Source organism: Gasterosteus aculeatus, chromosome X (genome assembly GCF_964276395.1).
Source record: "Gasterosteus aculeatus chromosome X, fGasAcu3.hap1.1, whole genome shotgun sequence".
NCBI classification, from domain to species: Eukaryota; Metazoa; Chordata; class Actinopteri; order Perciformes; family Gasterosteidae; genus Gasterosteus; species Gasterosteus aculeatus.
The window spans coordinates 21,027,429-21,053,704 of NC_135698.1; the positions used below are offsets into that span (position 1 = coordinate 21,027,429).

At 47.2% G+C, this 26,276-nt stretch overlaps 1 protein-coding gene and 1 long non-coding RNA gene across 3 annotated transcripts in view; one reads left to right on the forward strand and one right to left on the reverse strand.

Annotated features, from left to right (window-relative positions):
- The window catches only part of kcnq1.2 (potassium voltage-gated channel, KQT-like subfamily, member 1.2), a 113,498-nt gene that overhangs the window by 77,099 nt on the left and 10,123 nt on the right, over window positions 1-26,276 (forward strand). The window lies entirely within an intron of this gene.
- LOC144383760 (uncharacterized) lies at window positions 15,394-24,551 on the reverse strand. The gene is made up of 2 exons (XR_013451196.1): window positions 24,425-24,551; window positions 15,394-20,187 (listed from the first exon to the last, which is right to left on the reverse strand). It is a non-coding gene; the product is annotated as an uncharacterized LOC144383760 (long non-coding RNA).

Genomic DNA, 26,276 nt, shown 5'->3' on the forward strand with positions numbered 1-26,276 from the left:
CGGCCAGCTCAGGATTTCCCCCACTCTGCCCGTTGACCGTCCCCATTTCTGCGCGCTCATCAACACCGCCGTTGTTTGCATGCGTTTGTGAAGACCTCCCTCAGGGATTGAGCTACGGCCCATTTGCTCAGGACTTCACGTCGTGATGGTAATCTGCTGGTTGGAAACACGAAGTGCTCGTCTCCCGCCGCTGCCTCCATAGCCAACGAGTCCGAAACAATGCGGAACCAATCGCTGTCGCCCTTATGAGGACTGCATTGGCGTGTGTTGCTGCAACAAGCCCTCCCCTCTGAGCGAAACAAGCGTGTCAACAGCCACTCGCCACAGCCGGAACCGCCCATCCTTCGTAATGACTGTTTTCTGTCTCAACATCCGCCCCCCCCCCTTCCCCTTTCTCGTTTCTGGTCGTGTGATTTTGGTGTTTTGGGGATTTTAATGGGCAAGTACACACACCTGTTAAATGGGAAAGAGGGGCCTCCTCACTCGAGCGGCAGGTGGATGAAGCCTCCGACCCGGGTGACTTGGTGCCTTCACTAGCATGACAGCTTCATGTTTCTGGAATGTTGGGATTTTATAACTACACACGTAGTTGCAGCCCGACTGAAACGACCTTGGTTGTAAATCTTTTTTGTGTGTATTGCGCGGTCTGGCATCTACCCTCTGCAACATTAAACTTGTGTTTGTCCGTCCAAACATGGCGCTCAAGCCAAGTCAATGTTTGGGGGAGGGACATCATGACACCATGGGTTTGTTATGAATGGTCAGCTCGCGTTCGCTTTCAACAAAATCCCCCCGCCGCCGAAAACGTTTGTTGGCCCCGTGCCACAGCGTGCGTTTCATAACGCGCGTCGTGCTGCAGCTGAGAGCGTAACATGGAATCATTTACGTGTCAAGCCATTGTCAGCACAGCACTTGTAGATGAATTGATCTTCTTTGAGCTGAGGGCTCTCAGGCATTGTGTGTCCTGTACAGGGTGAGACAGTGATTCATCGCACAACGACACATAGAGGTCCACGCACACACACACACACACACACACACACACACACTCGCAGAGTGGATTAATCACCGATGTGTCTTGAATTGTCGTGGAGCTACTTGGAGAGGAAGATTGATGGCGGTCCGTGACAGGGCGTTATCTCTCTGTCAGAGTCACCCGATGACAAACACCCAAAGGACGAGCTCCGAGCGGCCGCGCCTCCTTTTTACTGCTTTATGACGAAGAACTTCTCGCTATTTCAACTTTCTTTTCCTTTCTTTTTTCTTTGTAGCAATGTCGAGAAAGGGTAGAAAAGTAAACCATTTTTCAAATCTGACCTGGTTTTCTTCACAGATTTAACAATAGCGACAATTTTTGGGAAGCAATGAGTGTTTTCGAAAGGTTGGAAAACTATTATTAAACACTAAACATATGAATGTATAATTTATTTGAAAAATAACCAGAATTTAATTTTATATTAACTTAAAAAATTGTTGGTTTACTAAATATTTTCGTTACATTTATTTAAATCTGCATTCAAACTGTAAATGTCTATATTTAGATTTGTTACTAATCCACACATTATTATTATTTCTTTTAAATAATTTCATTATATATGGACATTTCATTATATATGGCTCTCTTTCAAAAAGGAATCTAATACGTAAAATACGTAAGTGTGAAAAACAAACTACATCGTTCACTAACAAGTGTGAACTTACTCAGTTAGTTTTCACATTCAATGATCAGTCCTTTATGACTCAGTCGTCACTTGTGAGTTTAGTTGCACTTCGCTGTGTGTAAAACCCGTCAGCTAGTGAGGAAAATACCCTGAAATGTGCACTGCAGACCTGCACAGACACGTCTCGCCTCAACACATCATTATTTGTGTAGCTCAAAGTACACTACGTGGACCATACGTCACACTCGCTCTGCGGTTGCCTTCACGCCAATATATTAGGGCAAATTTACTGTGCCATGTATGTCACGCTTCTATCGTGTGGATTAGCAGAAGGCGTGCGCAGAAGAATGCGAGCCCTGACCGTAATAGCATCTCAATTAGGTAAGTATGCTGTAAATTACAGCAAGGCCAAATACTGGAAATACTTGAGGCCCCGGACAGAGTGTTGTGTTTGTTAGGAGTCCATCTGTAAGGCATTTAGGGCCCCTCGTCTAAAAGGACGGCTTTGAGGGGGGCAAGAGAGTTTGTGTGTGCGTGTGTGTGTGTGTTCAGACCCAATTTAGGGCTTTAGAGATGAGGACCATGGTAAACACACACGCGCTCATACATACATATGTATATATTTTAGACTGTTGTCCGTCCAGGCGTGTCGGCAGCCGTTTGGAGGGGAGCGCGTGAGGAGCAGCGCGTCCCGCCTTCGGGCCGTTGGTGTCCTCCGCGTTCCTGTACGCTTCTACGCGCTGGGCCTCCGTCATAAGAGTGATGGTCGCAGTGACCTGCTGGCGCCCCCCCCCCACACCCTCTGTTAGAAAAGGGTGAGAAAGAGTCTGCCACCTCCGCTCGTCCAACGGTGTCCGTCTTTCTACTTCTCTGTTTTCCAGCGGGGACACCTCTCTGTCTTTTTGTCCCCCTTTGCCCCTTTTCCCAGCACCCCTCTGCCCCGAGAGCACTCTGTCTGTTGTTGTGCTGTGTTTTGATATATGTGTGTATTTGGCCGCAGCGTGCTCAGCGGGGAGCCAGACTGACCGAGTCGGTCTAAACAAAGAGAGGAAACTTGGCAAAGGAAACGCATGCACACACACACACACACACACACACACACACACACAAATCCTGGAAAACACAGGTTCACTGCAGCAGCCAAACTCCTACTGCCCCGTGCTGCAGACTAGCACACACAGAATCTGCCTGCAGGTCCGGACTTGGCCCACAATTGCTACAGCACACAACAACCTGGTTCCCCCCGGTTTTTCTCTCCTGATTAAATCTAGTTCTCTGAATACTTCCTGGCTTCTTTGCACTGCCGCTGAATGTGGATTGGATAAAAGATGTGGAACTGTGCAAATATACTTGTGTTGCATTTTAAATGGACACTTTCTTTTCAACGCCGCCGCCCACCCAAAACCACCACAGGGAGGTTGGAGGTCAAAGTCCCTGGAGCTGCAAGGCGTTCCGTGTTTTGATCACGCAGTTCACAGACAGAATGCATGGACTTTATTGTTGCATCAGAATTCAAGGTGATTCTACTGTTTGCCTTGCAAGGGAATGACCACAAAACCTTCAGCAGCGTTGAAGTGTCTGATAACCCCCAAACATCCATTATTGTATTCCATGCTGTAATGTGCACTACACTGGTTTTGTGGTATTTTTCCTTCCTGATCCGGCAGCCTTTCCTTTGACTCGGTGTGCCTCACCGAGCCGAACCGGGCCTTCTCACGTCAGCACCTCGCACTGTTGATCCGGTGACTTTACAGTGCCGTGAAGTCACCGAGCGGTGCGCTGCTTCCGAGTGAGATAGCGCACTGGTAGCGGCGCGCTGCTCGTAGTGCAGTCCAGCAGTAAATCCCGTTTCGGCAGCGTGCCGGGGATGCAGCCGCTGGCAGCTCCCAGACGGCCTTCGGCTCTGGCTCCCTTCCCTTAGCGCCACTCTCTAATTTCAGAGCCGGGACCCTGCCTGCTACTACTGTGTCTTCACCACATTCCCACAAACCAGAGACGGACAGTCTGCCTGCGTGTCTGGCTGCTCGCTCTCTATTTTTCAGTCTCTCTGGCTTTTTGTCTCTCTGTGTGCCGTTGGGTGTCTCTTTATCGCTCTCGCTCCCTTGTACTTTACTTTTTTGCCTGCTGAGTTTGCCCCTTGTCTCTGTCCCTTCTGGATTATAGGTCTGCGATCTCACTCACAGCATCTAAATCATGTTGTGCGCTGCCACTGCCTCTTGTCAACTCTCTCTCTCTCTCTCTCTCTCTGCACCTCAGTAGCACAGACTCCCTCCTTGGCTCTAAATACGCATGCTACATTTCCATTTTAATTGCCCAAGTTTCACAGGGCCCTGGGATATATTTTCTGCACATATATTTTATTGTCTTGGCCAGATGCCCTCCCTACTTTCAGGCTGGACCTGACCACTAATATACTCCTGCATGGAGCAGTTCATTGTCAGTAGGGAGGTGTGAGCTTATTTAAGAAGGTTATGAAGAGGTCAGCATACAGTCCATGAAAAAGGAGTCTGTGTTTTATTGGGTAGTGTAGTCTTACTAGTACACAGTGCTAAGTAGCACTGGTGCCACCTTATTTTTGAGTGCTATAAAGTCAGTCTATACTGCATGGAACAGTAAACCAGCTGTGTAAATGACTCCAGAGAGCATGAGTGTAAATGTCACTGCTATTAAGTTAAGGTGGGACCTGGGGAATCTAAAGGGGCATATGTTGAGTATATAGAACACTGTGTGTATGCCTCTATATCTGCTTTTTATTTAGATGTGTGTTTCTGTTATTCAAACAACATTCACTTATAAAACTCCACAACACTGTGAAATTGAAACTTTAATTTGGTCGCCTGAAGCCTGTAATTGGTCTTCTAGTCTTCTCATCATGCCAAAGGCCAGACTGGTACGCTGGAGATCTAACTACACCCCAGGACTGGCTATCAAATCCCAGTACTTGTTGGGTTCTGGTTCAACTGTGTCTGTAGAAATGCTTAGTATTTTTCTCTGACAGTTTTTGTTTGGCTAGTTTTGTCAAGACAACATGTTTATACTTTTGCAGTACATTTTTATCCATAATGTTAATATTTACCTGGTTTACCATCTTACTACATTTGATAAGTAGCACTAAACACAGTCATATGTTATAATGAATATGATACTATATTTAATGAAAATCTAATAGTTGGGGGGCTGATTCATCCTCTGGAGACACATTTAAATCCATCCTATTGGTTTCTGATATATTTCCGTGTGAGCCCAAGCGGCGCTCCCGTTCATCCTACGGTAGATTGAAAACAGAATCAGGTACATTTTCTAATAGCAGCAGGGTGTTGTGCCGTAGCAGGCTGCCGCTATAGTTCATGGAAAGATTTTAACTAGCTGTTACTAATGCCGGCGTGTTTATGACTGTGTTAAGATTTGACTGGGCCACTTGTGGTTCAGACATTGGCCCTATGGTACTCTGTGCCGAGACACGTCCGTCAGGCGACAGGGGGGTTGCTAATGCCCACAGTGAACCGTGCACGTGCACACCTACTGTACGTGTTTGCCCAACTGGCTCCAGCCCCCCTGTCCGGGCTCCTGTGGGCTCCCATTTTGCTTTAATGGCGTCGGGTTTGGGCAAGACACTTAACAAGCTTGTCTGTATTCCAAAGTGAGTTGTTGTTGTTGTTATTTTAAGTAAATGACTAATGAGTTTATGGGAGGATAATGGTGGCTGTTGTTTCTGTACCTCTGGGCCTCGTGTTCCCCCTTAGAAGAATTCAAGGGACACACCTTTCAATTGTGTGCAATGAACTTTGTAGTGCACACAGGACACAGGCCCAGGCGCATGCGGCACAATGGATCCAATGGGGACGCTGGGGTTTGAGGGTTGAATCAGTCGATGGCGCTGTGAATGGGAACCACTGATATGCAACGCTTTGAATAGAGAACATCGAATCGGGCCTCACAACCTGCCGGCCGATGGTACGACCGCAGGCGGGAAAGCCCAGTCCAACAGTTTTGTCATAACTACTTAAAAGTCCTACGTTTCACCTAAAGGTTCTTTTTTTCTGTGCTGGCATCTTAGAGCCATAATAAGAAACTTGTGTGTATAGTTCAACTATAGTTTTAGAATCTTCACTCACTGCTGATGCAACGCAGAGAGCTGTTCCAGGGGTTCAGTCGCTCTGCCCCCATCGATCACACTGGCATAAAGAACAAGAAGCTCCAGTAATGACCGCTTGTTTATATCGTCTGCTGTGGTTTACGAGCAGCATTACTGGCCTTGATCACTGCCAAGTGAGACGGAGAAGCCCCTTTGTTGTGGCAGAGGAGATTTTCTGTCGATGAAACTTTCTCCTGGGAATCTTTCAACATTGGTGAAGTGGGAACGAAAGCAACAACATTCACAGTTAAGAAACATGCAAAAGTCACAAGAGAAAGCTCGTGCAAGCGTTGCTCAATACAAGCAGAATTGTCACGAGGGAACAAATAACAGCACGTTCCGTTCTCAATTCTTCTTCTCTTCTTTGTGGATGTGACTGATTCATCCAGCGAACATTGCCGAACAATCCTTTATCATTTTAACTCCAGCGGCTCTTTAACTGCAGAATGTCACCAACTTAGCAGGTCTGCCTATTTTTAGTGCTCTTGCCGTTAACAGAATCCTGCTGCTGCGACAATGATGACGCCTGCTGGGTTTATCATCACGGGTCAGCTGGCAGGCAGCTCGATACTTGTGTTCACTCTGAACACAAGTAGGAGACAGACACAGAGATAGGGACGGACCAGCAGATCAGAGATAGAACCAGAGACAGACGTAAAGCCGGCCGGCCGTCTCCAAACTCCGTGACAGACTCCTGAGGAGGAGGGAGGCCCGCAGCGTCGGAGCTGAAGTCGGCCCGATAAGCGGAGTAGATAAAGCGAAGGTTGCAGGCAGAGGCAAGAACCAATCAGAAGGGGAAGCTGACTGGAATCAGTCTGTACCTTCGTACGCGCGGAGGAGTCCTTTGGAAAAGGCCAACGAGGAGCAACCGGACCGAGTTCTGAGGGATCAGCAGTCAGGAACATTTTCTGCTTGTGTCTTATGTGCTCGCAAATGGAGCGCGTGTGAGCCAATGAAAGAACTGATTTATCTGACGTGTTTAGTATCGCGTGGAAGCGAGGAGTGTGTTTGTGCGTGAGGCGACTCTCACTCTCCCCACAGCTCACTCGGCACCTTGACATTGGCACTGGGGCCTCTGTGGAGATCCTCTGGCTCAGCTGGATCCCCCCCCCCCCCTGCCTTTGACCCTCCAGCCCCGCTATCTCTCCCCACCCCCCCACCACCGAACTCCTGCTCCACTCCCACCTCCACTCCAGACCCTTCCAGCTCCGAGGGAGTGTCTCCCCACCCCACCCGCCGCCCCCCCTTGCACACAGTCAATGCGCCCCCCCCCCCCCCCCGCGCTCATAGTGTCGATGCGGGGGAGGGTCTGTGATTGTTGACTCGGACTACTGTGGGAATGCGAGTGCTGTGTGAGTGTGTGTGTGCGTGCCTATGGGCCCCCCCCCCCCCCCTCCCCCCCTCGGCTCGGCTCGGGGGCGGCTTGGTGTCTGTCGGCTGTCGCTGCAGCCGTTCGGACCGTGCTGTCATACCAGTGACAGCGCGGTCTGGCAGATGGCGGCAGAAATGTCAAAACAAGCTTCTTAGCACTAAGGTTTGAGTAGCTGCTAATTAGGTTCTACTTTTTGTCTCCCATAAGGCGTTGAACTAATGGATTATTATTATTATTATTATTATTTTATTTAATAAATTAATTCTTATATTGTTGTGTTTTTACTTATTTTCTACAAAATCCAAAGATAGCACCAACTCCTCACATGTTTTAGGTATTTCTCCTTTCTAAATGGTAATGTATTTATTCATTATCTGACAATGGATGATATGATTTGACTTTGCCTCGTCAAACTAAAAAAAAAAACCCGACAAGCTGGATTTGTTTCACAAACGTGTGTAAAACAAAAACAAAGCAAAATACAAGGAAAGCCACTTTAAAATACGGGTGAACTGTTCCTTTAAATCAGCGTACTTTCCAGTGAAGTCATTTGACCTTGACAGCCTTTATAATCGTATCTCTGCAGCTCAACAATCTGTTGCCGTTGTGTCCCCTCCTGCCCCTTTCCCCTGTCCCCTCTGTGACTTTAACCAAAACGCACACAAGCAGACCATGTCACACCAACAGTTGTCCCCCAGATTCTCGGGACCAACAAACCCAACCCCCCCTGGCGCTTCTCCGCCCTTTTTCTTTTGTTTTGTCCCTTCTTCCCCACGGCGCCCTCTCTTCCCTCTTGTGTTACACTGCGTTACAACTCATCCACAATATACCGGGCAGAAAGAAAAGCAAGCCACACTTTTTCCCCTCTCACTCCTTCATTCTCTCTTCAGCCAAATCACAAAACAAGTGGGCCAAAAAACAGTGAATTGCCTAGAAACCCAATATGGACTCCACCCTGAAGATTACACGGTCAACTCACTGCACTAGAATAACAGCCTGGCCTGCTTCACCGTCCCATGCCCTGTGTGTGTGTGCGTGTGTGTGTGTGCGTGTGTGCGTGTGCGTGCGTGCGTGCGTGTGCGTGTGTGTTTGCAGGCATCTCACATTCTCTGCGACCATCTCTGGACCCAAACATCGTCCATTCACTCAGGTATTTGTAAGATGGAGCATGCCTTTCTAAAGCATCACGGGTCACGTGTTGAGCCGTGTGTGTGTGTGTGTGTGACGTTCGCGCCAGGGTTTCTGATGTGAGCTGCTCTTATCAGCTGTTGGACAAGAACGTGTTGTGGTTGAACTGTAAAGAGCGTACTGTCTGTTGTCTGACGTCATCGACTCTCCTCATCGTCTCACACCTGTTTACAGCAATAATGTCGAATGCAGCTGCGTCTTTGACCGACCACTTCCTTCTCCTTCTTGTATAAAAAAATCAAAATTCTAAATTTGCAGTTTTTTCTTTTTTTACATGGATAACATGGTAAGCAACTGTGTAAAATATAAATTGCAATAGTTTAGTATTGGTTTGATACTATAACAATAAATGTGTTATAAACATTTGATACCACATTAGACTGGGTGGATGTCAGTCTACCACGAAAGAAAATGTTACATACATTAGTCGTATGGATAGGAACGGAGATGGTGGTGACCAAAAAGAGTCAGAACAAGACTAGTAAGGCACATCTTTTGGAAAAGAAATAAATTACATCAAGATACATTTTTCAGTCAACCAATCAATTAAAAACTTTCCAACGTTATATTCGCACTGTACAAAAAATAATCAGGTACTATTTTATATAGAGGAGGATCCTGGGAAATAATCATATTGTTTATTGTTCTCATTACATTCATAACGGATTGGATGTTTGATTTTTATTGGGAAATTACAGTAAATCAGTCCCATAAGAACTTTTGGGCACAGTCACAGAATCGTCATTTCTGCCAGTAAATTTGGTGGTTTAGACAAAAGCTTGATGGTAGATTATTCTCATAACCAATGGGCATGGTGCCGTCTGTAGGACATAAACAACCCAGATATCAGGCTTTTGGCAATCGCCAATACTGAACCTTTACTGCTATCTTTCTATAAGTTGGCCTTGCTTCTTCCAACTGTGTCAAACCTGAACTCTAAAGTCCTACGTTGACAATCCATTCCTGGCAATACCGTTGTTGTCCAGGCATCCAGCAGGTATGGTTGAAGAAAAATTGTTATTTTCAATTGGGTTTCTGAGATTGTACTAACCCGAAGTTTGGAAAGCTGGATCCAATCTGAGGCCAGTCATGCTGTGGTGATGGAGGCCTATCTAATGCTAGGTCTGTAGCTTGCAACGCCTCACTCTGGCCTACATCTGGGGCAGAGTGGTTGATTGTTTCCAGCCATGATGGAGGTAATGAGGGGGTGGTGGTCATCATGATACACACACACACACACACACACACACACACACACACACACACACAGATTGACCTATAAGTGAATATTCTTACATGCACTTTGGCTCTGTCCGCAGACTACAGGGTCACTGCCACAGGCGTTCATTAGTGGTCACCTCTGCGAGAGGACACACACACATGCTCGCACATACACGCACGCACGCACACACAAATACAAACACACACAAACACATAAAAGCAATCATCAACGCCTTTGCACATGGAGATTCACCTTATAGGTAACTCCACTCATCCACTGCAGTATCGTGTTTGATGCACGCCATGTTAGGAGCCTCAAAGTGAAACCACATGCTACGCAGTTCAAGCAGATCCGCAATCGTTGTGTCAAAAGGTGGCCGAGTCATGCCTGTGTTGGGCCTGCAGTCGCGCATGTGTGGATGCCGTATCACGAGACGCAGTGTGGCAGGCTTGAGGGAAAACAGCTGACAAAAATGGACACGAACATCCACTCTAACACGCACACTCACACAGACACACTTGACTTCCCAATAGTCTGGAAACAGAAGCATTTGGGGAAGTAAACTTCTTTAAAACGGAACTGCACAAACCAAAGGCGACATACCAAAAGTGTAACTCATTTTAGATGACGTCACGTTGCAAAGATTGGAGAAGTAGGTTTACTGGTCTCTCATCTCTTAATAAGAACGCTTCAAGAGACTTAATCCACCTAAAACAATTACTGTCTGAAGGTATAGGTCTCAATATGCTACATTCAAATTATACCCTGCTTATTCCAACAAACAGCACAATTTCATCAGGCTAAATTCTTCAATGTTAAATCTTTAATGACAGCTCCTAAGCCATCACCGAAGCTCTATCCCACTTTGTGACACCGCCATGAAACTGAGGGCGAATGGTGCGGTACCCTAGGATCGCATTTTCCCACGCTTAGTAGTTGTGTGTTAAGGTTTTCCCATAGTTCCTGACCATCCTTTCCCAGCCAAATGTCCCAAATCCAGTGTGGTAGGAAAACCTTCAGGTCTGTAACTGGCTCTGGACCAAAAGTAGTCCAGTTGGCTGGTGGCTGACTATTGTCCATTGTTTACACAGTGCGCTTTACAATAATTAATCATAATTAAGCAACAATCTCATACACACACACGCAAATCATCATTACATGGATAAAACACATCAAGCCAATCATATTAGTCAGCAAATAGATGCAACGCATTTCTGGTAGATTTCTACTGGATACTCCCCAATTGTTTTATATCAAACTATATCAAACCTTTGGCATTTTATTAACGCAGGGAGTTTTTTGGTCTGAGTAGATTACATACGGATTACATGTCATAAATTGTGTCACACACTTATTTGTTGTCTACTACTTTCTCTTATTTTCTTTCCCAACCAAATACAATGCAAAACGAATTGAACAGTGATTTCCTTTTGTTCATCATGCAAAATAAATCTGCGTTGGTGAGCTGGTCCCAAACTTCACTGGTCACTCATTACTGTGTGTTCAAGTGCGACAACTTTGCATAGGATGTCCTTTGAGAAAAAGCCTTGGAGCAGTCAGCTTTTGTTGGCGCTCTCACTTTGAGGTGGACTTGGTGATGCACAGCCATCAAAGTCTGAACACAACCAGCTTATCCTTTCCCTTCAGCGCTTGCCGAACAGGTTACTCATTGACAAGCCACACGACCGATTGGCACACAGCTCCGGCTCCCCTGCTGCCCATGAGCAACGTTTATTGCAGCATAATAACCCACGTCAGCGTGAGAAGGCAGTGGGGGGAAGCTTAAGGTATCGTCCAGTTTCAGCGCCACAGGTAACATATTTAACATCAAAGGGCACTTAAGTAGCTCAATGGAGCATGATGAGTGACAGAGTGAGGCTTTTATTGAGTTATTCACTGACTTGGGCGAAGCGTTTCTCCGTGCTTAGAGCGTCGGCAAGAAGAAAACCTTGCGTCGGTTTATTATTTCAAAACACACTATTGGAAACAATTTCGGAATAGTTGAAGGTATGAGAGAAGGGAACACAGTGATCAAGTTAAGACAAAGCCACCACTTAAGTCTGTTGGTGACCAGATCAAATAGAGTAAAGACGATTTCTGCTACCAGTTATCCAACAGTAAAACAAATGTAATCCTTTTAATAATGATAGCTGATGTAAGAAACACCATTCATGAATAAATGTATATTTCCCTCCTTATTATCCATATGTCATTTGAATTTGGTTCAACGAGATGAGCACTAGGTTGTGAGAATCGTGACTAAATCGTTTGGTATTATGGGAGGTTTAAATGCAGTTTGCGATTTTGGGCTATACAAAATAAAATGACTTGACTTGACTTAAATGAAGAGATGAATCATATTGCAGACTGCAGTTATTTGTAAAGCTTCAGCAGCTTCTGAAACGTTTCCAACTCCTTGCGCATGTTTAAAAGTGCAACACGCACAGCCATTTGCATGGAGGCTTGTTGGACTCTCAGTCCAGAGCTGCGTGTCTTTGCCCGTTCCCATTGATTGGCGCCTTATGTGTGTTTGCATTCCAACGCATTTATGCTTTGCATATCAATAGATAGCTTGTATCTGCTAATTGTTCCCAGAAGGTATCTAGCAGCGCTAGACGAGGAGGGCCTGCCTTGTGTCTGAGGAGCCTGAGATTGCAGCTCGATGGAAAACACTGATGCAGCTAGTAAAAAAAAGGACGGGACAATGGTTCAATTACTCTTTCCAAAGGACAAAGCCAAGAAACCGCAACGTGCAGAACTCTCCGCAAGCTAGCAGGCTACGTTTGTTGATTTTCAAAGGCCAACTTCTTAATTTGATTCAAATTGAGGTAAATAGGAACCACAAGAGGAAGAATTGTTCTAAATAATAAATCAGTTTGACACAAAGACCGATTGAGTGTTGCACAGTTGATAGTATCGCATTTGGAAGCTTGTACCCATAGAAATATAGAGGCTGTGAGAGCCTGAGCCTCTGGGTATTTGCTGAGACTCATGCAAAGCAATGAAGTGAGCGCGCTGCAGGCACAGCAGGTAAGGTCGCGCTGCAGGCTCGGACCCCTTTGATGGCCGAAAAATCTATAATCTCTGTAAGAGAGTTGTTCTGGGACAGTGGTCCCCAATTCCACAAATGCCCAATCTAACCTCTGGATTCAATGAGCAATGAGGTCCTTCACGTCCCACTTCCACTGAACTTTGACCATCCTTGTTGGTTGAAGAGTAAACTGAAGCTATGTCAATAAAACTGGGGAGGTTTGCAGAGAGACTTTTAGATGAATCACATCTAGATTAATAGAACGTGTGTGTGTGTGTGTGTGTGTGTGTGTGTGTGTGTGTGTGTGTGTACTGTGTGTGTGTGTGTGTACTGTGTGGAGGGAGCAATGTGTGTGCATCTGCACAGGTGCATTATTTCATCATAGCAAGCCGGTATGCAAGGTTGTATTTTATTGTGTGCTTCCTCGTCTGGTTCTTCAAATGTCTGAAATATTCTTCTGGCCGTCCCTGACTCACAGTTCCCATGGACTCCATTCCGCTGACTCACCTTCCCGCCACTTTTGCTCCCGTTCCTCCTTGTCTCCCCCCCCCCCCCCCCCGAGTCTTTGTTTTCAACCATGGCGACATCATTTTGACCCTCTTGTACTAATTATCCTCCGCGATGATGGTAATGAGTGTGGTGTTGTTTGGGTTTCTTACTGTGGTTTGTTCTCAAAGCAATTTACGGGTGAGAAAAACAAAGAGGAGCTTGTTAGGAGCTCACAACCAGTAGATTGTAACTCTGTTGACTGATTAGGAAAGAAAGTGGGAGAGAGAGATTTAGAAATCTGTCTGCGGTTTGTTGTCTCGTATTTCTCTGCATGAATGGGTATTTGTCATGTGCCTGTGTGTGTGTCTGTGTGTGTTATGCTTTGTTGGTCTGTCTACCTTTTTGTGAACCAGTTATGGTTTACCTTCTAATTAATTACACAGACTGAGAATGAGAAAATTATATGTTTAAATTATTAAACCAGAATTTAATTAGCAACTAACAATGTCAGTGATAGCCAATACTTTTTATTCAATTGATGATGTAGTTACTATCAGTAATCATTCAATAGTGAGAAAATAGATATATGTGTTTGATTGGCTACTTAATTTAATTCACACAAAGGTTTTTGTATGTTTCTCCCCTGTGGCGTCGATCATTTTTTGTATTCTTAAATTGTAAATCTTCTCATTTAATAATTAAGTTATTGTCTATTTTATCAATCCCCTCATCTTCAGAAAATACTGCTAATGTTTAAGAGATGACGGCCCCATCAGTTGCAACAGACAAGACCGTACGGTTTGGTGGTCAGTCAGCTTGTTAGTCTGTCCCCCCTTCAACACTTTGTCCAAATGTAGCACACACGTACAATCCATTGACATCGAGTTCATCGTCCTTGGTGTGTCTTTGCACTTGATTCCTCATCCAAAGAGACAATCACTCCTGCTACGGCTCACTAGGTAATGCTTCCTTAAATGCATGCACAGGAATTATGGGTCTGGATACTTTCCTATCGTATCCGTTGTGGCAGCTACAAGACCACAGAACAGTAACCTGACAAGAGAAGGAAAAAAGACATTTCTTCTTTTGTATGGAGACGCTTGAAATGATTCCACTGGTGTAAACCATGTGTAACTGTGTTGACTTGTGTTGTGGATGTTTAGAATCTTCATAGGATGGACTTGTTTGCTTCGGTGACCCCCTGACCTTTAGTCCAGTGCCACCTTGAATCCCTATATGTAATATTAATTTCGCTGACACTGATTGCCATGACATTTGTGAAGCCATACAAACACATGGGAATAAGATCACAGCCAGAATGGCAGCATTTCAAGCATGTATATTTTTTTTCCATTCAATACTTTTTAGTGATTTAGATGTGTAATGACCATTGTAGCCTCTAGGGGGCTCCAAGCTTTGCGTCTTGGATCATTTCTGCAAACAAAGAGCAGCATGCATGAGATGAGCTTTCTTCAGTTTTATTTCTTAAAAAATACTTCCAATCTAATCAAACACTACAGCAAGTAAAGTGAAGCTTTGTTTACACAAACCTCGTCACGTGTGCAACATGGTGCAAACCGACTGAACTGTCTCGTCCTACATTACATGATCAATGTCCTCAGGCGGCCGCCGCGCTCACTGTTCCTTCACTCGAATCCGCTGCAGACCTGGCCTTGCACCACGACCCCCTCCCCCCATATCACATTCCCGCTGTCCATCACTGGCACAAGGCCCCCGCTTAGCAGCAGAGAAAGTCCTCGGGGGTCAGCTCATAATGGACCTAAATGCAGCTCATTATCCTGATAAGGCCGGGGCGGTGGCCGGGCGATGGCTGCCTGACTGGCTGGATGACAGCCACACAGCCTTGACAGGTAGACAGAGCTAGACGCAGCCATGGCGGCTATCTGATGCACCCGGCTGACAGATCCAGTTGCACCGGCCTGCTGCCCTGAGCGATGGAAAGGAGGTGGAAACTGGATGCCGCGGTGCCACACAGCGATTCCTCCAGCCCGGCCCTCTGCTGTGTGACGGAGTGCTGTGAATGTCTTCCCTCCGGGCCGTGAGGACTGCAAAACATTTTAGCGCACTTACTGCGGTGTAGGTGTGGGACAAAGTCAAGTTTATGTAAATGATTTATTGCATTGGATTGTTTTTGTTGTACAAAGGTCCAGTAAGAAGATCTTTGCTCATTTATTTAATCAATCAATTTTACGTTCTTTACAAATTGATAACTCTACTCTGTGCTGCACATTCTTCAACGGGATGGTGTCTATTTTTAAAACGAACACAATGAAATAGAAAGAAAAAGTTTATGAAAGTCTAACTAACTCATATTCTGTTACACACATATTGATCATAATACACATTTATATCTCTGTATCTGTTGGTTGTACTGCGAGCTTGAGATGACGCTTCCTGGCCAGTAAGCTCATATGTTCAGGACCTGATGTTGATGGAGTGATGTTCTTTGTGCTGTTAGATTTCTCTTAAGGAAAAGGAATCAGCATTTCGGAGCACACGTTAAGCCTAACTCATTTGAAAAGGACATTTTCGCAGTACGGCAACATTACCCGCTCGCTATCGGGCAGGAGGAGGCGCGTGTGGGAGGTGGGTGGGTGAGTGGGGGCGACTGTCAACAGCCTCGGGCCCCCGGGCATCTCCGAAGCCAAAGATTATCTTACAGCCAGATGTCAGCCATAACACCACCACACACTCTCACTCGGTGATCATCTCCAGCTCATCCATAACTGTGTCCTCTCTGCCCCGAGGTGCCTGTGTCCAGTTTCTCTTTGTGTACACTGCCTGTGTGTGCCTCAGTGGTTATGCATGAGAGGGGGGGGGGGTGTCGGGCCACGTTGAAATGCCCCGATGAGGCATGTTGGGCAGATGCCGAGTTTTCGGCAGCGGTGGTGGAAGGGGGACACGAGGGCACTGGTGTCATTCAGCCCACAAATGTGACTCCTCCCTCTTGCCTCTGGCGCACACTGCTCTCACACAGGGTGGCGAGGTACGAGATACCTGCAACGGGTACACCATCAAGAAAACTCACACAAGATCCGATAGAGAATGATTGTACACACTCACCTGTTTAGCAAAGCTATTTGGAGGTTAAAGTTCTATGTGTCTTGATACAATAATAGGTGTCCCGATACTCAGCATAGTCCACAATCGCTCAGATTCGTCCTTTTGACAAGGCCTTGCTTGTGAAGTTAGCCCTTCGCCATCTCCAGTGTAAGTCCACATTATCCACGTGCTTATGGGTTACCTGCACGCCTCTTTTTTCTGCATCAGTGCCTGAACAGATTAAGGAACGTTCTTTCCTCTTAGCCGGGGATCTAGCGGGCCTTTTCATTGTCTGCCGCAGACTCGCTCCCCTCCACACCTCCATAAGATGCTAAATACTTAATTACAGCTCTTTCTCAGACATACAATTACAGCTGACTGCTTCTGGTCTTTTTTGCACACACAAACAAACGGATGGAATATCACATCTCATCTGTCATTTGAACTTGAACGCGAGCCAAGGCACCAGGGAAATTTATTTCTGCTCTTTCCACTCTGAATTATTTAAATGACGGGTAGCTGGGAAAACAGATGTTGTATAGTGTTGTGATGTGACAAGAGTGACCCGCACTCTATTTATGACACACATCACTCTGAAGTAGCTCCTTGTTCACCTCCGATGGGAGAGGTGGGGGAGGTAGCGAGAAATAGCAAAAAAGAGACAGAAATGCGAGAAAGGGTGAGAGTTGACCTTTGGGTCTTGCCGAAGCGAGCTCTGTAAGTGAGGGGGCGGGTGGCTGAACTAAGTGGCTGATTCATTTCCCCAGAGACCCCCTTCCCCCAAGCCTGTGCAGACACAAACACACACACACACACACACTCTCTCCTGTGGATGGATCCAGTGATCCAGGTGCTGGCCTCTGCAGAGATGGCAACATGCCCTCCGCTGACCCCGAGGGAGACCAGCTGGGGTGGAAGGTCACGGCGGAATCCTCCCACTGTCTGTCCGTGTGTGTGTTTTTGGCTCTGAAGACCACAGGCAAAGCCCCAGAAGATATAGCTGCCCCCGGGCCCCGCCTGACCCCTTGTCATCTCTTGACAGCAGAGAAGACCGGGAGAAAGGAGACGCAGAAATCTGTCAGTGTTCCCGGACATGTTCCTGTAGGGCGGGAAGAATCCAGCAGGAGTTGAAATGGAGTGAATGTTCCACAACAGCAGTTACATACGGTCTGAGAGATGGTTAGATGTGTTAGTGTAGAAGTCATATTGTCATTTTGTGGTGGTGTTTGTAGTGTTCCCCTTGTTAATGACTACATCTGCCAACGCAGCATCGTTTCCAATTTTCTCTAAATGAACACGTTTTTGTTCAGCATCACGCCGATGAACTTGGCACCCAAATGAACTCCCTCCCCTCCCGGCTTCCTCCCTCCTCCCTCTCCATCAATGCCTGGCCGGTGTTTCCTTTCAGCTTGATGCTAAGGCAAGCAGCTGTCTTGTTTTAGGTTACGGTAAGTGACGCTCAGGTAACAAAAGCTCACTCTCCCCTCTGTCGGCAGTGTGCTGGAGCAGATGCCGGCTGAGGCCGAGGATTTGACAGCACCGAGGGCGTCATCCATTAAAAATGATGTCTTAGTGAATAGGTCAATGGCCTACATGTATTAAGCATGCTTGGTGGGGGACGAAACGTTGCAGGTAGTTATCCCATCCTCACACGCACATTGAGACAGAAGGAGATGGAACAGTGGTCAGACTTTTAAGGAAGCTGAATTGGTTTGGGGGGCAAAGAGTTTTCTAAGAGCGGGTCCTAGCGCCAAATAAGCGAGTAGCACGGGAAACGGAACAAGTCTCCATCACTTAAACGTAATGGGCCCGCTGAGTGAAGACCGCCTGCAGAGATGTGGCGCCGTGTCGTAAAAGTTGCACAAACGTGATATAGATGAAATCGGAGGCAGGCAACAGACAACACGAAGCCTCTGCAGACTGAATAATTACAGGCCGAACAGAAACAAAGATGGTAAAGATGCTTACACACACACACACACACACACACACACACACACACACGTTTGTGCAGTGAGGACAGCAGGGTTTTAAGGATGAAAGCTTACCCCCCCTTCCACTTTGTGGCAGACCCTCACAAAGATGCTGAGTAGGAGGAAGAAAGGGAGCAAAGGGGCTCAAAGAGAAAGACGGAGTGGCACCTAAAGGAAGAGACAGTGTGTCTTCGCTACATCCTGCTGCTTGGCAGCTGAGGCCGAGAGGAAGATCCTCGTCTCCTTTTGCCTCCTTTTAATTATGGTCAATTACAAGGCTAGCACGCCGGGACGCCGGCAACCAAAGAGCCCCCCTCGAGTATGTTTGTGCTACTGAGGCGCATATTATGGTGGTTTAACGCTGCGACGTTTCCCCAGGCCCCGGCTCCAAGGGGCCTTTGCAGTTCTCTTTTTGTGGTTTTAATGAGAACTGAAAGCATGAAAATGCAGCAGTAGAAATAGGCCCCCCACTATAAATGAGCAGCAACCTTTTGAGAGCGCTCCTACACGTGGGTCACTCCTCAAGCTACGGTATTGTAGCCGCTGATGTCTTTATCATAATTGTGCATGATGGAGGGTGAAAGGGGCAACGAGACAAAAGAAGTGCTGTGGCCCCTCGGGATGCTGCGTAATAGGACGAGAATGAGCTGAGTAACCTGTTGTATCCCAATGTCCCATATGCAGCATGGTAGTGCATCAATATACTGTATATTAACCTTGGCGCCTTCCTCTTTTCTTGCATCTTCCTAAAGTATTACAATTGTTAGTTTCTCTTGATGGAAAAAAAAGAAAGAAAAAAAACCTTCCATTTTCCAATTTCAATCGGGTATACCGAATAAATACGAGCTGCTTTGATCCCGTCTGATGCCCCACCTCACTCCATCCCTTATAAGAGCAGTGACACATTCGTGCATCATCATCCATAAACGCTAATGTAACTTAAACATGGTTTGTCTCTGTGGTATTTGGATGTGTAACAGGGAGCCGAACCCCCCACACGACAAACAAGTGGCAGATTAGGCTCCACCCCCGCCCTCCCCGTGTGGAAACCGCTCCGTCAGGAAGCTCACGCCGAACGTCGGTTATCCGTCCGCCAAACTTCAGTCCCCTCCGCTTGTTCTCCGTTTGTCCACCGCTTTGTAATTTCAACTTTTTCTTTTGTGATTTTGCTGCTTTCTCTGTTTGTTTCTCTCTGTCTGTGTCTCTTCTTCCCTCCACGCGGTAAATCCGCACGCTTTCCCCAGACTGAGCTCATCTAATCGCCATCTTATCAGCCATCCTGCGAGCGTGCCATTGTTATGACTGGAGTTTGTTTCTATTCCCAGAACAGGGCTGAGAGAACATTCCCATGTTACCTATTCCTCCAAAGACCAGTAGGTCAGTAGGTCATCGGCATCTTCCTTGAGCAAGGCCTTTTGTATCCGAAGCCGTGAGATTCTTGTGTGCTGCGTGGGATCTGTACATGTTAAGCTCAATGTAAAGTCTCGATTATGGCTTCAGCGGGAAATTGGATGGAAAATTGCAACTCACGAGATAGTTTTTTCTCTCCCCGGACGGACAGCTTGGCCTGCAGGTAGTACAGATGTGAATGTTATATTCGCTCTGTCATGGTCAATTGACACAAAAGCACATTTTGATCCTAATGGACTTTGTTTCCATATTCCTTCTCTTTCCCACCTCCCCTTTTGACACACACTGACCCTCCGCTACCAGTGCAAGAGAAAAACAATGAGCCGGAGGTCCGAGGAGGTCGCCTCTCCGCCCGGTGGAGCCTTTGATGGGGCCGGGGGCCGCCAGTGAGTGTGTAGCCTGGAGAGCCAAGAGGGGGGGGGGGGGGGGGGGCTTTCCTCCCCTAAAACCCCGTAACTCCATCTTGGGCCATGAGCAGGGGGAGAGGCAGGCACGTGCCATAGAAGCCCCCCTCCCCCCGGGCCCCCACTGTTGCTTTTTTGGACGACGCGGCGGTGCTAGCTCGCCATTGAGCCGCCCCGGTGTCGAGTTCTTCGTGGGGCCTCCGAGATGAGACCAGGAGATTCTGTACAGGTGCTGGTGCCTGCATGAACACACACACACACACACACACACGAGTGAGCGTGATCCTCAGGAAGATTTGCACAGCTGCGTGAAGGAGACCGCTCCCAAACGTAGCAGCGGCGCTCTGTGAAGTGCACGCCAACACACACAGATGAAGAGCGGCTGCTCCTCCGCTCACCGGGCAGCACGGGGATGAGAAGGAGGTGCAGGGGGTCTGGCTGGCACTCCTGTTACATGAATTACTTTCATGTGTTTATTCAAGTCACACTAAAAAGGAGTCCCAGATCTCCTCGGGTCCATTTCAGTTTGGTTACTTCTCTTTCATGACTTTTGACGACCATTTAGTGCCTCTGTATTACTGCAGCAAAGGACACTTCCTGTTGTGCATAAAGGTAATCAGCTCACGGCGCGTGAAACGGAAAGTTCCGGCTGGTTTCTGCGTCCCTCACTCGCTCCTTTCTCTGCTTCATCCGTTTCGTCAGCCTCTCGCTTCCGTTTTCTCTCCGTCTTTACTGTTCGGCGCTGTTGATTCTCTGCCCCTCGCACATTCCTCCAACGTTTTTTGGGGATTTGATTACATCATTCGGTCTGCACAAAAAACGTGATGCAAAATCCACAATCCACAAAACTCCTGAATCTTTCATATTGAATGTCAATAGTGCAGCACGCCTCAGGGCTCAACATGGACTATAGTAACAATTGAAAGCATAAATAAGTGTATTGCAATGGACAATGCACAAGGAAAATTCTTTTTTTGTAAGAACTTCACAAAAATAGAAACCCTTTATTCCAAAAAGCGCCACACTAATGGAGAACATTAGCTGCCTTTCTTTCTCCCCCCTTCGCACACACACAAGCGACCTCTCATCCACAAACATGAAGAGATCAAAACCACAGCACACATATCATGCCGCCCTCTACACACAGACACACACACTCTGTCCACTCTGCACGCCCGCCGCCCTTCCTCCTGTCGGCCCCTCCAGATGTGTGAGGACAGAGGGAGCCCAGTCATATTCACTCAGTCACTTTCTCCCCGGGGGGAGAGTGAAACACCACCTGTGTGTCTGTCTGCATACTTTGAAATAAGGCAGAGCAATAACGCTGTACAGCAGGAAAGCCTCGCTGATGGCTTCCCAAGCTGGAGGAGAGTCCGGAGAGAGACTCAGTCTCAAATCTGCTGCTTCAGCAAGATCATTTCAACTTGTTTTCAAGCCAAAACAACAAGAAAAACGTTTCTTTCCCAATTCACATGTACAGTATTTGAAATGAAAAGAAACATGGTAAATTGGACTAATTGGAGACGAGTGGGATGGGAAAAGGAAAGAACTGCTTGGAACTGTTTGCCTATAAATACCTCTGGCATGTATCTAATGTGAAGAATATTTGAATAAGTCAGACTTAGGAGCTGTGTAGTCCAGGACTTCAGTTGCTGTTTTATTTAAGTCTTCTTCCTGCTGAACCACTTGTGAGGATTTTGACCTTGACAGGAAGCGATAGCCTCAACATGTGTTAAATTGCATTACCTGAGTAACCGGTTGTCCTCTTATCGTAGACCCGAGTTACTTCTCGCGTTGGTTCAGTCATTATCACGCGAGCGCTGCCGTCAGCGGGTTTGACGCACCGCTTCTGTCCCTATCTGATGCCGTGCTGTCGATGTGATGCAGACAGGAAGGAAGAGCGTTGTGCAGAGCGCCCACAGACGTGATCCTAATAACCACAACAGGCGGCGCGGCTGAAGCGTATCATCGACCATCGCTGCCCAGCGAACTCACTAACTCCACAACAAATCTCAGAGTTTGCCGCCACAAAGCCCGGGTCAAGAGGCCAGACGGACAAACACACCCTTGTCTGGCTTTCTGTTTGGACAAGGATTTGTTCCGGGAAAAGCCGTCACTCTGTCTTCCTTCCTGTGGTGTTTATTTGCACTTGGGTTCCCAGCGGCACCTCAGCTGTTTACAGTGTTTGTTTGAATCGTTTCTATTTCATTTTCAACAAAATGAGTTTGGACAAAACCCGGAGAGACGTCCTTCCCATTAGCTGAAGGAAGCTCTGGGTCTTTGGTTTCTTTTGCTTATAACTCGTGTCGGACCTCAATGGGAAATAAATATGTGTATTTCAATACTTTTTCTTGTAAGCCAGGTGATTTTCTTTTTTAGCCGTCAGACAACTTGAGAAAAACGGTGTGAGATGCATTTTGATTTAATTCAATAATATACGTTTTTTTCTTCCCTGAAGTTTATTTTCCCAACACTTTAATACAACCTTGAACTTGTTGGTTCATTTGTGAATCGTTTTCTTGTTTATTCGCCAAAAATTCTCGATGCCCAAGTTCGCAGCATCATACAGCAACCAAAGAGAACAGAGATGGGCAGTAAATCCTCCAATGCCCTGTTTGCATGAGGTGCCCTATTATCCAGGCTTTAAGGACTTTTGCTGATCCTTGTAGTTCCCTGGATAAGACCCGGTGTAATTCCCTAAAACGCAATTACACCAGAGGCAATAGATTGAGACGGGGGAGATTACAGCCCACTAATTAGAATGACGCATCCCTGCCTCATCAGCAGTTGAGCCAAATCTAAATCTTGCCAGGCTCTGTTTTGTGGGCCGATAGCCCACCCATCGCTCCCTTGATCAAACAGCGTTTGGGGCACATGATGATCCAGCAGTTTATCTCCATGCGGGTCCACGCTGTCATTGATTTAAACATTAAACGTGGTCCTCTGCGTGCGCCCCCACCACACCGTCAGCGTAGCCCATCCGCCCAGGTATTCAGGCGTGTGTCTACAGCGGCGGGTCCGGATGTTGGGGGGTTAGGGGCTACGGGGGGGGGGGTCGATCGGGATCAGAGCTCAGACCCAGCGGCCTTGTTCGGAACCAGCAAAGCACACAGCTCACTGTTTTCACAATACGCCCTCGCTGCCATTAGTGCTGTGTCACCAGACAAGGCCTTGTGCGTCACAGTGTGCGTGTCTGTCAGGGGCGAAGATACTGTACGGGCTTCAGGAATCAGGAACCTCCACACACACACACACACACAGACATCTCCGTATTCAGTCACATGAGTCCACCCACACACACGTACTCATTTGAGGGCGATGAGTCTCCTGACTTTACTTTGAGGAAGTAGGGGCCAGTGGCATCCTGTGAATTTGGTAGTAATACAAGTCACACTTGTGACTCCACCAAATTCACTTGCTTCCCCTTTTGTGACTATCGGCCCTTTTGTTTAGATTATCTTTTGCGAAGACATTCTCACCTCGATTCACCTTTATTTAATATCTCTGTCTTCGCGGTAAGACTCTGATCTGGATATTATTGTACGAATACATTTTTAATATTGCAGGGAAGATTAGTTCTGGAGTTTGGATGAAAAGCTGCAGGCGACAGGCCGATGGCTTATCTGATAAACGCCTACACCTCCAACATGTGATTCAAGTCAACTTCGGCCCCTGCTGCCATGTTGCTGGATGGAACATCCCTCATTCTGTGCGTGCATCAAAACATCTGATAGCGATTGCTTATGTTGTGGCACGCTGTGTTTGTTCTGTCACCAGATCCTTTTTACGCCCTACACGTTGTCCCTAGTTGCATATGAAGTTGTGCCCTCTGGTCCAGTTTAAGGAGGTGTTCTGTGTTCTTTGCTTAGAAATATCACCTCGACGAAATATAACTGGAGTCATGTTCTGACAAATATACTGCAAAAAATACAGTGTAGAAATAAGGAGGCGTTTTACTTATGTTTCAGTATTAGATACTGGCTAACATTTACTGTAAGCCCAAACAGCATCGGAGGTCGCACAGCGACGTGCTTCTGATAGCAAAGATCCCAGTGGGTCTGAGTCATGTTGCCTGGGGCGGCATGATAATGTGACCTCAAATGGCGTGATGTATGACACTGAGCTATTCCCTCCATTACAAACCACAATCTGCAAAGAGGAGCGGCATTCGGCCACCATTGCCCAACGTGTGTGGCTTCTTTTTGCACACCCGGAGAGAAAATTGCACAACACCAACTTTTTTTTCCACTCTGACTGACGAATGCTCGGTAATAGATGTGGAAGTAAAAATTCCCTCCCTCTTTTTTTTTCCCCTCTTATTTACCGGACCCCAATAGAATGAGAGGTAACGCACTGTATATTTCCAGCAGGTCCTGTAGTAACACAAAACACGTCTCTGTGTGTCTCTGGCTCTCTCTCCTGTGTGGTTGTTAAAAATAGAAGGAGTTAATTCAGCAAAGCACTCAGAATATTTACCTGCTGACATTTCCTGATCGGGGCCACACTTCCTCCCGCTTCGAGTTCAGCCTGCGATCCTTCCTGGATTCCCTTCGACGGGGGAAGATGGTGTGAGATGGAGAAGCAGGCCAGACGCGAGGGGAGGGGGCAGGGGGGGGTTGCGTTTGATAAAGGCCTGACTCTCTGTTTACTACAGGCTAAAAATACCGCCCATCCTGATGGCGTGCGGCGAGGGCGCGAGGGGAGGGCTGTATACATGTGTGTGTCTGTCGTCCCAAACCCAACAGCTGAAGGCTTGACGGCTGAGGGAGGGTGTCACACCCCGCCGGGGCATCGACAGGTGGACCAGGAGGCGTGTGGTTCAGTGTTTGTACTGTACATATGTCTGTGTGTGTGTGTGTGTGTGCGTGTACAATGTCATACATGTACACAAGCTTTACACACCGGTCATAAAAAGCGCCGTCACATAAAGTTGTTTTATTCATACTCTCCGATCTATTTAAATCCCAACTGAGGCGGCGCTATGAATCCAAATTAATGACTCTGTTGTTAAAGCTGATGGAATGAGCAGTGCATTGGCCACTCACGGCAGTGTGTGTGTGTGTGTGTGTGTGTGTGTGTGTGTGTGTGTGTGTGTGTGTGTGTAAGGGGGGCTAACTTGTGTGTCTTTCCCCACTACTAGCTTTTACCCTGATGACAAGAGGCAATTGGCCTTCTCAGATGACAGTGACTAGGTACTGTGAGGGCAATTGTGCCCCCGGCAGCTGTGCATCTCTCTCTCTCTCTCTCTCTCTCTCTCTCTCTCTCTCTCCATTCAGCTAAAATGCAAGTAGTTGCAGATTCTGTGATTAAATTCTTTGTGCAGGGTTGATCAGATAAGAGTTACCGCGTACGGAATGCGAGCGCTGAAAACACGGTAAAGCTGGCGGCCAACACGCTTCCCCGCCTCATCATCGGCACACCGGAGATCCTGAAAACACACCGGACGGTTGTTTGATTTGGACGGCGTCCTGCGAGCGGCAGTTAATAAGTGGCAACACAAAGCAAAATGTTTGTTTCCTCCCCATTGCTGCTTGCCATTGTTAACTAGTCTCACTGTCATTAGAAACCGATATTTTAACTCAATCCTGACAAAAAAAACATTTCTGTACACACACACACACACACACACACACACACACACACACTTAGGTTGGCAGCTTTAAGGCAGAAGTAGCGACCCAAAGATATTAAACAGGCTGCAGCGACGGGCCAAATTAGTGGGATGGTTTCATCCGGCCCAGTGTTGGTCTACAGGAAAGAATGTTCGAGCTGCCCTTTATGATTCATCATCGAATGAGAGCTTCTCTGCAGCTCCTCCACACCAATTATCTTCCTCAGCTTCCTGCCGACGTTTGCAGAACGCCATCGAAACGTCGCTCCTCAAAAAGCCAAACACGCTGCGTAGCGAGGTCGAGGCCGCCGACCGCCTTCGATGAGGAGGAAACGGCAGCACAACAAAAACAGGAGGCTGAGTGGGACGGGGGGCGATGCTATTTTTGGGAACAGACTCTTGTTGTTCTCGTACTGTTCCTCTCGCTGCTTCGCTCCAGCTGTGCTCGTACAGTATAATGAGCTCTCTATCTCAAACCGGGGCTTCAGTGGCGTTACAAGGGGCGAGGGAGCTGGTCGGGGTCACGCTGACTCCTGCGCCCCGGGGATCAGCTGGCACGGCGTCGGGGGGCCGCGGCACCAGGCACAGGGCCACTGTCTGGGCAGGGCAGACAGCTGGGGGGGTTATTGTGGATACTGTCTCACATCATCTTTAACTGCCCCAATGTACTCTAACCCCCTAAATACGGGTCTGAACCGCTTCACAGTTTGGATGAAG